The 15,008-nt window shown below is 38.8% G+C and overlaps 1 pseudogene; it reads right to left on the bottom strand.

Moving 5' to 3' along the window:
* Positions 1 to 3,284: 3,284 nt before the first annotated feature.
* Positions 3,285 to 5,435, bottom strand: LOC140710038 (eukaryotic translation initiation factor 2 subunit 3 pseudogene; annotated as a pseudogene).
* Between the last annotated feature and the right edge of the window lie 9,573 nt (positions 5,436 to 15,008).

Below are 15,008 nucleotides of genomic sequence, written 5' to 3' on the forward strand. Positions count from 1 at the left end.
ATGTGTGAAAAAAGAAATGACCTGTATTAGCCCATTTTCGGGCTGCTGGTAAAGACATACCCAAGACATACCCTCTTTAATTTACAAAATAAAGAGGTTTAATTGGACTCACAGTTCCATGTGGCTAGGAGGCCTCACAATCATGGCAGAAGGCAAGGAGGAGCAAGTCACATCTTACGTGGATGGTGGCAGGCTGAGAGAGCTTGTGCAGGGAAACTCCTGGTTTTAAAATCATCAGATCTCATGAGACTCACTCACCACCAGGAGAACAGCACAGGAAAGAACTGCTCCCACAATCCAACTACCTCCTACCAGGTCCCTCCCACAACATGTGGGAATTATGTGAGTTACTATTCAAGATGAGATCTGGGTGAAGAGACAGCCAAACCACATCATGATCTGAAACTGGAATTTATACTTAACAGGGAAGTAGAGCGTAAGTTTGGAAAATTTGCAGCTTGGCCATATGGTAGAAAAGAAAAGCCTATTTTCAGGGGTGGAAATCAAGTGGGCTGAAGAAATTTACAAAGAAAGCCTCAGAGGCATTTCAGAGACCTTCTCATCAGCTCTTCTCATCACAGAGACCTAGGAGGACTGAATGGTTTCATGGATCAGGTCCAGGGCCCACTTCCCTGTGCAACCTGGGGACATTGCTCCCTGTTTTCCAGCTGCTCCAGCTCCAGTTGTGGCTCAAAGGGGCCCATGTACAACTCAGGCTGCTGCTTCAGATAATGCAATCCATAAGCCTTGGTGGCTTCCACCTGGTGTTAAGCCTGTGGGTGCACAGAATGCAAGAATTGAGGCTTGGGAGCCTCCATCAAGATTTCAAAAAATGCACTGAAAAGCCTGGATCTCCAGGCAGAATCCTCCTGCAGAGTTGGAGCCCTCATGGAGAACCTCTATTGGGTCAGTACAGAGAGGAAACATGGGGTTGGAGTCCCCACACAGACTCTCCACTGGGGCACTGTCTAGCAGAGCAGTGAGAAGAGGGCCACCATCCTCCACACCTTAGAATGGTAGATCCACAGATAGATTGCATCTTCAGTATGGAGGAGCTGCAGGCACACAACTCCAGCCCATGAGAGCAGCCATGGGGGCTGAACCTTGCAAAGCCACAGAAGCAGAGCTGCCCAAGTCTTTGGGAGCCCAACCCTTGCAGCAATGCTGCAAGTATGTGAGACACAGAGTCAAAGGAGATTATTTTAGAGCATTAAGATTTAATAACTGCCCTGTTGGGTTTCAGACTTGCATGGGGCCTGTAGCCCCTTTCTTTTGGTCTATTTCTCCCTTTTGGAATGGGAATATTTGCCCAATGCCTATACCCCCATTATATCTTGGGAGTAACTAACTTGTTTTTTGTTTCACTGGCTTATAGGTAGAAGGGACTAGTCTTGTCTCAGATGAGACTTTGGATTTTGGACATTTTAGTTAATGCTACAATGAGTTAAGACTTTGGGAGAACTGTTGGGAAGGCATAATTGAATTTTGCAATGTAAGAACATGAGATTTGGGAGAGTCCAGGGGTGGAATGATATGGTTTTGATCTGTGTCCTCACCCAAATCTCATGTTAAATTGTAATCCCCAATGTTGAAGGTGGGACCTGATGGAAAGTGATTGGATCTTGGGGACAGAATTCTCATGAATGGTTTATCACCATCCCCTCAGTACTTTTCTCATGATAGTGAGTGAGTGAATTATCATGAGATCTTGTTTAAAAGTGTGTAGCACCTCCTCATTCTCTCTCTTGGTCCTGCTCCTTTCATGTAAGATGTCTGTTCCAGCTTTGTCTTCTGCCATAATTGTAAGTTTTCTGAGGCTTCCCCAGAAGCAGATGCCACCATGCTTTCTGTACAGCCTGCCAAACCATGAGCTGATTAAACCTTTTTTCTTCATAAATTACCTAGTGTCAGATATTTTTATAGAAATGTGAGAATGGCCTAATATAGGATGCTATAAAGTGACCAATATTCACATTATAGAATTTAAGAAGGAGAAAAGAGCAAGAATATAATGGCAGAAAACTTTCTAAATTTAAAGAAATAAATGGATATACAAATTTGACAAGCTCAAAAGACTCCAGCTAGGATAAAACCAAAAAAGAACCCCACCAACATTCATTATAATCAAACTTTTTAAAATCAAAGACAGAATCTTGAAAGCAGCAAGAGAAAAGCAATTCATCATATATAAGGGAACTGCCATAACATTATCAGTGGATTTCTCAGCAGAAACCTTTCATATCAGAAGGGAGTAGCATAATATATTCAAAGTACTAAAAGAAAAAAAAACCTGTTAACTAAGAATACCAGGTCTAGCAAAACCATCCCAATTAAATCAGAACAATTAAAATCAGAATCTCTGTGGGGCATCTTTTTTTTTTTTTTTTTTAAAAAAGCTTCCCTAGCAATTCTATTGTCAGTGAGTTTTAAATCACTGCTCAACAGAACCTCTTATGAAGCAAAAACATAAAGAAAAATAAGCCAGGCACAGTGGCTCACACCTGTAATCCCAGCATTTTGGAAGGCAGAGGCGGACAGATCACCTGAGGTCAGAAGTTCAAGACCAGCCTTGGCAACATGGTGAAACCCCATCTCTACCAAAAACACAAAAATTAGCCGGGTATGGTGACATGTGCCTGTAATCTCAGCTACATGGGAGGCTGAAGCATGAGAATCACTTGAACCAGGGAGGCAGAGGTTGCAGTGAGCCAAGATCATGTCACCGTACTCTAGCCTAGGTGACAGAGTAAGCCTCCATCTCAAAAAAAAAAAAAAAAAAAAAAAGAAAAGGAAAAGCACACAAGTATAGCGACATGGGGAATAAGCTAAAAATCAAAAGGACTCACTCACTACCTTCTAACATCTTTTACTTCTTGACCTTTCAAAACATCCAAAAATTAGTAATATTATAATCTGTGTCACAATCTTAACAGTTAAGAAAAAACATAAAATGAAGGCCTAGAAAGATCTTTGTTACTCATCTAGAATTATTTGGTATAACAGTATTTTCTAATGGAGGAAGACTATTGGATTTCAGGCATAAAACAATGCAGAAAAAAATCTCAAGGCATCACAGGGAGAGGGAGATAACTTCTGACTCTGGTTTCCCGTGTTTAAAGCCAGGAAGAGCAAGGGGAGAAAAATATCTGTCCATGGGAACAAGTAATCATGCTTCAAAGGACAATTTCATTTGAACCCATTAATTTCCTTTTCATGCAAAATTTCAAAGATAAAGCAACATAAAATATGGGGCCAAAGAAAAGGGAGAAAGTCTTCAAGGAGAATTTGTGCCTTTAAGTTTTAACTGGTACAACAGTCCTTCAGCCTGGAGGTACTCAAAGATGAATCATGAAAAAGAAAAAAAACTTTATTTCAAGCAGGTTCAGTGATATATGTGTGTGCTACAGCAAAGGCTGGTTGTGGCAAAGTTTCAAACTGTATGATGTGGGCTGGGCAAGGTGGCTCATGCCTGTAATCCCAGCACTTTGTGAGGCTGAGGTGGACTGATCACCCTGAGGTCAGGAGAGACCAGCCTGGTCAACATGCTGAAACCCAATCTCTACTAGTAATAAAAAAATTAGCTAGGTGTGGTGGCACGCACCTGTAATCTCAGCTACTCGGGAGGCTGAGGCAGGAGAATCACTTGAACCCGGGAGGCAGAGGTTGGGGATCACACCACTGCACTCCAGCCTGGGCAACAGAGCCAGACTCCAAAACAAAAGAAAATGAAACAAACAAAAAACCCAAAACTGCATGATGTATAACTTTGACATTATGTGGGAATGCTTAACTTCTGCCAAAATGTAGATTCAATCCAACATTATGCCAATTTTTATATTAATTGTAGTCCCTAAGTTTTCATAACCAAAAAAAGAGAGAATAACCTTACAGTTACCTACTAAGGTAACGAGCTGTGAAATCAATTCCCCAATATTGCTTTGAAAATAAACTCCTTGGTTGTTAAGAGAAATTCCAACTTCCAACTCCATCCGAATGTATTATTTAACCGGTATTCTTCAGTCATCATCTACTGTTGGCTTGATTGTCACTCCTCTTCTTATCTGACCCCAACCAATTAAACGCCAGTGTTTTTCAACTCTTTGGCTAAGGGCAATTTTTTCTCCTACCTCTGTGCACACTGGATTGGTCAAAACAATTTTACCCAAATCGGCCTTGACAGCACTAACTCTCCGTCCTGTTGACAGGGATACTATGTTCACCATGAGCACTTCATTCTTAGACAGCTTTTGAACCTTTGCTGCTTTCTTGTCTCCTTCAGTGTGTACACCTAGAAGCCGTCGAAGCAGGAAATAGGAAATTTCCAATTCTGTGAATATCTCAGGTAAAGCTCCGACTGCACCAAGTACTTGCCCCACCATTCTGTCAGCCCGGCACAAAGTGGGGTCAATTTTTGTTCCAACTCCAATAAAACCGCCTGGAGCAGCATATTGCAGATCATTATGCTCTGCAAAAAGTGATACAATTTTGGAAAAGATTGGTTTACACATGAGTTTTCCTTCACTATCTTTGGAAACAATACCAGGTCTTAATTCTATCTCCTGGCCCACCTTTAATACTCCTTTTAGGATACTACCACCAGCTACACCTCCCTTAAGGTCATCAACTTCACAGCCAGGTTTGTTGACATCAAAAGATCTAATAACAATAAGCCGAGGCTCTGAAGTAAACTCTCTTGGGGGTACTGGAATTTTCTTTACTATGTACTCACAAACAACTTCAATATTGTATTTCAACTGAGCCGAAATTGGAATAATGGGAGCGCCCTCTGCTACTGTAGCTTGGACAAATGCAAGGATCTGCTCATATTGTTCTTTAGCCTGACTTTCTTTTACCAAATCAATTTTATTTTGTAGAATCAAAATATGCTTCAGTTTCATGATCACTATAGCAGCCAGGTGTTCAGACATCTGAGGCTGAGGACAAGATTCATTACCAGTTATCAACAGAAGAGCTGCATCCATCACTGCTGCACCATTCAGCATAGTAGCCATCAAAATATCGTGGCCAGGCTTAACAAAGGAAACATGTCTAATTTGAAGTTCCCTTTGGTCCCTGCAATGTCTGCAGGAAACTCATCAGGTGTACTGCTCCCACAAGATCTATAACATTCTGGCCGAGGGCAACTTGGGTCATCAAGTTTATAAATCTTAGCATTAGCATATCCAAGCTTGATTGTAATATTTCTTTCTAGTTCATTTTTGAACCTGACGGTGTGAACTCCAGAAATAGCTTTGACGACTGTGGATTTCCCATGAGCTACATGACCAATTCTACCTATATTAATTGTGGCTTATCTGCTGATAACTTCGTGTGAAAGTGTTGTCAACTTGGTAACATCCAACGTGGTGAGATCCTGACGCGAAAGATGTGGCTGCCCCAGAGTCACTCCAGCTTCTCCGCCCGCCATGTTGCCAGAAGAGCCCCTTGTGGGTTTTAAAACAATACTTCAGGACACAAGGAATGGAACAAGGGAAAGCGTCTGGAAACAGCATGACTAACTGAACAACCTAGAATAACATTTTTGAAAGCTGTTTTGTAGAGCACTAATTCTTTGAGATGTTAATATAAGTGAAAATTATGTAGTCTAGATTGGTAAATGGAAGATTCAGCACATATAAAAACAAAATTTCCTAACTATGGAACATCTCAGAACTTTGTATTTTCTAATATGCATTCTTAATTTGTTGAGAGAAGACATGTATTCCTAAAGGTTATTTAATTACAGAAGCAGTTTTTATTTTCATAGAGCATCTATTAGCAATAATGTCATGAAGAACACATTTTGGCAACAATGATAGAGCATACAGAAACAAAAACCTGTTCAACTTAGTTTAAGCATGATCTTAATTAGACTGCAGAATAAAACAGTTTCAAATAAGTACTGGAAATAAGAGGCATCATTGCTAGTCAACAAATAAACACAACACATTCTTTTTAAAAATGAATACCATGGGAACAATCGCTGACTGATGTCCTTTACTGTATATGCAAATTCTAAGATACCTTCTTAGAACACAAAGGGTTCAGTGCTTAGCATATGGCCGCCTTCGCATACAGTTGGCGTAAATAATTTTTAGTCCTGAGTGAACTACATGAGTTAATAAGAAACAAATTTTAACCTTCAAATATTCCACCAAGTCAGTCTTTCATAATTTGGAAGCCTAAAGCTTTCTTTAGGTGTCCCTCAAAGGAGCTATAACATGCCTTCTAAATTCCAAAATTCTCATATCCAGTTTCAATGTGAGACTTGAAAATTATGTAATGGTCTTTGGTAGTCATCAAAACTGTGGTTCCACTATTGAATCCTTTTTATTTTATTTTATTTTACTTATTTTTGTTGAGATGGAGTCTCGCTCTGTTGCCCAGGCTGGAGTGCAGTGGTGGGATCTCGGCTCACTGCAACCTCCACCTCCCAAGTTCAAGAGCAATTCTCCTGCCTTAGCCCCCTGAGTAGCTGGGACTACAGGTGTGCACCACCACGCCCAGCTAATTTCTGTATTTTTGGTAGAGACAGGGTTTCACCATGTTGGTCAGGCTGGTCTTGAACTCCTGACCTCAAGTGATCTGCCTGCCTCAGCATCCTAAAGTACTGGGATTTCAGGCATGAGCCATCGTGCCAGACCCCACTATTGAATCTTTATAGTCATTTTACCTTACAGTAGGCAGACTAACATTTTCAAAACAAATCAGGTTATATCTTCATTCCAACCCCTGAATTCAAAACTCTAATGACAGGTTGTTACACTCTCAATAAAATCTGCACTCCTTACTATGTATGGCCTGTGAGGGTCTACATAATATGGTCCTTGCTAACTTTCTGATTTCAACATCTACCTCTCCTTCCTCACTTAGTCCTCAAACACCCCTAACTTCTTTCTGACTCCAGACCTTTGTCTTCTACCTAAAATAGTCTCCTTTCATATCACCCTTTACATTACAAACATCTTCCCACTTTTTCCTTTCATATTGGTGGGTCCCTCACCTTATTTTGGTTATTATCAAACTGCCATCTCCTCAGAGAAAGGCCTTCCTTAACCACTTTATTTAATATAGTACTTCTGTCATGCTCCAGCTTCTCACCCTCCATTTCCAGTTAATTTTCTTCATACCACTTATTTCTGACACATATTTTTGGCTGACTTTCTCTTACCCACTGAATATAAGCTCCCTAAGGCATGGGCATTCTCTGTTGTCTTATCTATCATATCCCATGCCTAGCACAACTCAAAATTTATTGAGACTTCAGGCACAAAAGAGGTCTCGATAAATTTTTTGTTGACATGATAAAATGTGTTAAAACATTTTCTTATGTCAATACCAAATGAGCAAAATATAAGTATCATGTAATGCTAATAGACAATTATTTATTTGTTTATTTTATCTGGAGGGGGTACTTATTTTTGTCAACAGTCAAAAGTCAGGTAACAAATATTTACTGAAAGCCTACTGCAAAGCAGTAACCATTCTGGTAATCATACTTAAGAAAGAATCATGGGTCTGGGCACAGCAGCTCACGCCTGTAATCCCAGTGCTTTGAGAGGCCAAGGTGGGTGGACCACCTGAGGTCAGGAGTTTGAGACCAGCCTGACCAAACTGGTGAAACTCCATCTCCACTAAAAATACAAAAGTAGCCCAGTGTGGTGGTGCATGCCTGTAATCCCAGCTACTCAGGAGGCTGAGGCAGGAGAATCACTTAAACCTGGGAGGTGGAGGTTGCAGTGAGCTGAGATTGTGCCACTGCACTCCAGTTTGGGAGGCAGAGTGAGACCCCTTCTCAAAAACAAATAAAGAAAGAAAGAAAAGAAAGAACCATGGGGCTGGCACAGTGGCTCCTGCCTGGAGAGGAAAAAATAAACTTGATAAACCTCTAGCAATAATGACACAGATTAACAGAGACAAGACAAAAATCATCAATGCCAGCAATGGCACAGGAAATATCATTGCAGATTCCACAGCCATTAAAAGGAAAATAAGGCCAGGTATAGTGGCTTACACCTATAATCCCAGCACTTTGGAAGGCTGAGGCGGGTGAATCCCTTTAGCCCAAGAGTTCGAGAACAGCCTGGGCAACATGGTGAAACCCTGTCTCTACAAAAAATACAAAAATTAGATGGAAGTGGTGGCACATGCCTGTAGTCCCAGTTACTTGGAAGGCTGAGATGGAGGGATCGATTGGGTCTGGGAGGTCAAGGCTGCAGTGAGCCATGATTGTGTCACTGCACTCTAGTCTAGGTGACAGAGTGAGACCCTGCAAAACAAAGAGGAAAGAAAGAAAGAGAGAGAGAGAAAGAGAGAGAGAGAGAGGAAGGAAAGAAGGAAGCAAGGAAGGAAGGAAGGAAGGAAGGGAAGGAAACAAATAAATAAGGAATACTACTGCATTAGTCAGGGATATATATATATATGCACATATATATATTTATATATATTTTAGAAAATATGTGATTATGGAGGCTGGTAAGTCTAAAATTTGCAAGCTGGGCTGTCAGGCTAGAAACCCAGAGGAGACCTGATGCTATAGTTTGGCCCAGAATCTACAAAGAACTCAAACAAATTTACAAGAAAAAAACAACCCCACCGAAAAGTGGGCAAAGGATATGAACAGACAGTTCTCAAAAGAAGACATTTATGCAGCCAACAGACACATGAAAAATGCTCATATCACTGGTCATCAGAAAAATGCAAATCAAAAGCACAATGAGATACCATCTCACGCCAGTTAGAATGGCAATCATTAAAAAGTCAGGAAACAACAGATGCTGGAGATGATGTGGAGAAACAGGAACACTTTTACACTGTTGGTGGGAGTGTAAATTAGTTCGACCATTGTGGAAGACAGTGTGGCAATTCCTCAAGGATCTAGAACTAGAATTACCATTTGACCCAGCAATCCCATTACTGGTTATATACCTAAAGGATTATAAATCATGCTACTATAAAGACACATGCACATTTATGTTTATTGCGGCACTATTCACAATAGCAAAGACTTGGAACCAACCCAGATGTCCATCAATAATAGACTGGATTAAGAAAATGTGGCACATATACACCATGGAATACTATGCAGCCATAAAAAAGGATGAGTTCATGTCTTTTGCAGGGTCATGGATGAAGCTGGAAACCATCATTCTCAGCAAACTATTGCAAGGACAGAAAACCAAACACCACATGTTCTCACTCATAGGTGGGAATTGAACAATGAGCTCACTTGGACACAGGGCGGGGAACATCACACACCAGGGCCTGTCGTGGAGGTGGGGGCCTGGGGGAGGGATAGCATTAGGAGAAATACCTAACGTAAATGACGAGTTGATGTGTGCAGCAAACCAACATGGCACATGTATACCTATGTATCAAACCTGCACGTTGTGCACATGTACCCTAGAAGTTAAAGTATAATAAAAAATAATAAATAAATAAAAGATTATATACCATGACCAAGTGGGATTTATCCAACATACACAAGGCTGGTTCTCAAATTTAAAAATAAATCAATGTAATCCACCATATCAACAGGCTAAGGAGAAAAATCACATGATCATCTCAATTGAGGCAAAAACGGCATTTGACAAAATATAACACCCACTCATTTAAAACAAACAAACAAACAAACAAAAAACCTCTTAGCAAGCTAGGAATAGAGGAATACTTCCTCAACATGATAAAGAGTATCTATTAAAAAAAGAAACCCTACAGTTAACATCATACTTCACAGTAAAAGACTGAATGTTTCCTTTAAGATCAGAAACAAAGAAAGATGTCCACTTTTATCCTCTTATTCAACATAGTACTGGAAGTTCTAGACACTGCAATGGGACAACAAAAAATACTAAAATCCATACAAATTGAAAATGAAGAACAAAATCTGTTCTTACATGCAATGGTATGATTATCTGTGTAGAAAATTGCAGGGAATCTACAAAACTAAAACTAAAACTCCTAGAGCTAAGAGGGGTTGCAGAAAACACGATGGTATAGTTTCAATCGTTGTCCCTGCCCAAATCTCACATTAAATTGTAATCTTCAGTGTAGGAGGTGAGGCCTAGTGGGAGGTGGTTGGATCATGGGAGTGGGCCCCTCATAAATGGCTTGGGCAAGTCTCTTGGAATAAATGAGCACTCTCTGAGATCGCCAGTGATCACCTGAGATCTGGTATTTTTAAGGTGTGTGGCACGTCTCCCCTCCACCAATTCCTGCCCTCTCTTGCTCCTGCTTTTGCCGTTTGAAGTGCCTGCTCCAACTTTACCTCCCACAATGACTGTAAGCTTCTTGAGGCCTCCCCAGAAGCTGATGCAGGAGCTGTGCGTCCTAGAGTCTGCAGAACTGTGAGCCAATTAAGCCCCTTTTCTTAATAAATTACTGGTCTGCAGTATTTCTTTATAGCAATGCAAGAACTGTCTAATACACAAGATCAATACATAAATATCAATCATATTTATACATGCAGTAGCTCCCCTTTTCCAGTTTTGCTTTCCACAGTTTCGGCTACTCATGGTCAATCACAGTTTTTAAGGATTAAATGTAAGATTTGAGATGTAAACAGTCCATATGTTTTAAATCATAAACCATTCTGAGTAGCATGATGAAATCTTGTGCCATCCTGCTCCGTCCCACCTGGGACGTGACTTATCTCTTTGTCCAGCGTATCCACACTGTATATGCTACCCACCCATTAGTCACTTAGCAGCCATCTTGGTCATTTGATCAACTGTCCTGGTGTCACAGGGCTTGTGTTCAAGTAACCTGTATTTTACTTAATCATGATCCCAAATCATAAGAGTAGTAATTATGGCACATTGTTACAGTTGTTGTATTTTATGATTAGTTATTGTTGTTAATGTTTTAATGTGCCTAACTTACAAATTAAACTTTACCATAGGTATGTATGCATAGAAAAAAGCATAGTATATATAGTGTTTGGTAATATTCATAGTTTTAGGTATCCCCTGAGGATAAGGGGGGAACTACCGTACTAACAATGAACATGTGGACACTAAATTGAAAAACCTAATGCTATCTGCAATTATTCCAAATAAAATTGAATGCTTACATATACACTTAACAAAATGGATGTAGAATCTGCATGCTGAAAATGACAAAATGCTGATAAAAGAAATAAAAGAAAACCTAAATAGAGATATACCATGTTCGAGGATTACAAGACTCTATGCAATAAAGATGACAGTTACAGTTCTCCCATATTGATTTAATGTAATTCCTATTATAATCCCAGAAGGGATTTTCATAAACATAGAGAAGCTTATTCTAAAATATATATAAAAAGGCACAGGCCCTAGAAAAACTAAAACGTCTTTTAAAAGGAGAATACAATGGGAGGACTCACTCTATCCAATATTAAGGCCTACTGTATAGCAACAACAATCAGGATAGAGTGGTGGTGTTGTTAGAGGGACAGACACATAGGTCGACGGAACAAAACAGAAAACCTGGAAATAGATCCACACAAATATGCCCTACTGATTTTTTTGCAAAGGTGCAAAAGCAATACAATGGAGTAAGGACAGCCTTTCCAAAAAAAGGCAAAAAATGACCTAAACCTCATGCTTTATACAAAAATTAACTCAAAATGTATCATAGACTTAAATGTAAAACATAAAACTATGTAACTTTTAGAAAAAAAGAAGAAAATCTTCAGAATCTAGAATTAGAGAAAGTTATTAGACTTGACAACATAATCCATAAAAGAAAAAGAAGCATAATCCATAACAGAAAAAATAGATAACATTGAATCTTATCCAAATTAAAAACTTTTTCTCTGTGAAAGACTGTTAAGAGGATGAAAAAAAGGCTACTGACTAAAAGAAAATATCTTCAAAGTACATATGCAAAAAGTACTATTATATAGACTATATAAAGTACTCTCAAAACTCAACATTAAAAACAGTCTAATTAGAAAATGGGCAAAAGATTGAAAATGGGCGTTTTATTGAAGAGGATATACAGATGGAAAATAAATACATGAAAAAATTTTCAGTATCATCAGTCATTGGAGAAATGCAAATTCAAGCCATAAGATATCACTACACACCTATTATTAGAATGGCTAAAATTAAAAGGTGACAACCAGTGCAGATGAGGATTCAGAGAATCCGATCACTAATACATTGCTGGTGAGAATATGAAATGGTACAGCCACTCTGAAAAATCTTTTGGCAGTTTCTTTAAAAAAGCGAAACATGAAACTACCATATGACAATGCTCAATAAGTACTGAGCATTTATCATAAAGAAATTAAAACATATTCACACAAACGCTTGTAGACAAATGTTCATAGAAGCTTTATTTGTAGTAACCAAAAACTGGAAATAACTCAGATGGCCTTCTATGGGTGAAGGATTGAACAAACTGTGGTACATCCATACAGTATACTATTACTCAGCAACGAGGAAGAACAAGCTGCTATACATGTAACAATTCGGATGAATCTCTAGGAAATTATGATGAGCAAAAAAAAAAAAAAAAAAAATTCCAATCCCCCAAAATTACATGGTCTATGATTCCATTTATATAACATTTTTGAAATTTCAAAATTATGGAAATAAAGAACAGATTAATAGTTACTAGGGATCATGAAAAGGTGGGGTGAAGAGGGCTATAAAAGTTTCATCTTTGTAGTGATGAAACTGTTTATTATCTTGACTGTATAGTACTTTATCCATGTGAATACCATAGTTGTAATGTACAAAAGTTTTGCACTATATTACCATTGGGGAAAACTAGGCAAAGAATGCGTGGACTCTATTGTTTCTTAACAACTGCATGTGAATCTACAGTTATCTCAAAATACAAAAATTAATTTTAGAAATTTATATGCCTGCTGTTCCACTAATCCCAGGCCTAAGAATTTCTCCTATAGAAATAAAGCCATTAGAGGCCAGACGCAGTGATTCATGCCTGTAGTCCCAGCACTTTGGGAGGCCAAGGCAGGCAAATCGCTTGAGCTCAGGGCAACACAGAGAAACCCCATCACTGCAAAAAATACAAAAAATTAGCCTGGTGTAGTTGCATGTGCCTGTCGTGCCAGCTACTTGGGAAGCTAAGGTGGGTAGATTGCTTGAGCCAGGGAGGTTTAGACTGCAGTGAGCTGAGGTGATGTCACCGCAAAGGCCCTGTCTCAAAAAAAACAAAAAAGAAAGAAAAAGAAAACTATTAGAATGTAAAAACATATAAACATTTACTGAATTTGTTTTTAGTGGCAAAACCTGGAAGTAAAGTGAACACCCAGCAATTTGACAATGTTAGAATAAATTATGGTAAATAATATTATGTGTCCATTAAAATAATAAATTAGAGCAATACTGGTCGACTTAAAGGGATTTTTAAAAAGTTGAATAAGTAAAACAAGATGAAGATGTGTGGAATGTGCGTCTCTTTTTATAAAGCATATAATGACAAAACCCCTATATATTTGCGAGTATATGTATCCATACATATGAATTTATATTCCTTTTCATAATTATATGAGTGATATAGTTTCAATCTTCCCTCCAAATCTCATGTTAGAATGTAATCCCCAGTGTTGGAGGTGGGGCCTGGTGGGATGTGTTTGGCTCTCGCGGGTGGATCCCTCAGGGGTTGGTGCTGTTCTTGTGGTAGTGAGTTCTCACATGATCTGGTTGTTTAAAAGCCCTACAGTTAACATTATACTTCACAGTAAAAGACTGAATGTGTGTGTGGCACACACCCGCACCCATCTTTTTTGGTCCCCCTCTCACCATATGATGTGCCTGCTCCCACTTAGCTGTCTACCATGAGTCAAAGTTCCCTGAGGCCTCCCCAGAAACCAGGCAGATGCCAGTGACATGCTGGTACAGTTGCAGAACCGTGAGCCAATTAAACTCTTTTTTTTATAAATGACTCTGCCTCAGGTATTTCTTTATAGCAATGCAAGAAAGGCCTAATACAATGAGCATGGAAAAATATGGAAACATATATATTAGGTTGCTGATAGGGTTACCTGGGAATAAAGAGGTTTTGGGGACATCAGTGTGGTAGAATAGGGAACAATGGTAGTGCAAAGAAAATGAGTAAAATAAAAACGGACTGTATTAAAATGTATACAATGGATAAAAATTATGCATTTCTGTAAAATTACATGTCTGGTACTTTTATCTTATGTTTTCTAACAGATTATTTGTAATATATATATATAAGTTATAGATGTTTTAGTTTGATTTATATCTGGCTTCTATACTAAAATATCTTATTAATTCTAATAGCTTTTCCATTGATTTTCTTGGGTAAACAATTGAATATGTTGAAAATAAAATTTTGGATCCTACTTTCTAGTTTGTATGCTTATTTTAACTCCTTTAATCACTTGAAACTTTAGCTTCCAAGAAAGTATTAAAGAATATTGGTTTTCTCAGCCATCTGTATTTTGTTTCTTTAATATTCCTAGGGCTTACAATTAAATATGGTGTTAGTTATAAACTTAAAATATTTTTTGGAGGAATATATGTGTATGTACTTTTTATGAGGAAAATATGCTGAACATTAATGAGTGCCTTTGACATCTATCAACATAACACTTTTTAAAAATTTCTTTAGGCCTGGCAGAATGACTCATGCCTGTAATCCCAGCACTTTGGGAGGCTGTGGTGGGTGGATAGCTTGAGCCTGAGAGTTCATGACTAGCCTGGACAACATGGCAAAACCCTATCTCTACAAAAAAATACAAAAAACTAGCTGGGCATGATGGCACATGCCTGATAGCACATGTCTGATGGCACATGCCTGTAGTCCCAGCAACTCAGGAGGCTGAGGCAGGAGGATCAATTGAGCCCAGGAGGTGGCGGCTGCAGTGAGCTATGACCATACCACTGCACTCCAGCCTGGGTGACAGAGCAGTACCCTGTCTTAAAAAAATTTTTTTGACCTTTTAATATGATATATCATATGAATATATTTATTAATATTAAATCATCATTGCATTTTAGAAAATAAATTCTCTATGGGTAGTGTTC

The sequence above is a fragment of the Chlorocebus sabaeus genome, chromosome 24 (genome assembly GCF_047675955.1).
Source record: "Chlorocebus sabaeus isolate Y175 chromosome 24, mChlSab1.0.hap1, whole genome shotgun sequence".
Lineage (NCBI taxonomy): Eukaryota > Metazoa > Chordata > Mammalia > Primates > Cercopithecidae > Chlorocebus > Chlorocebus sabaeus.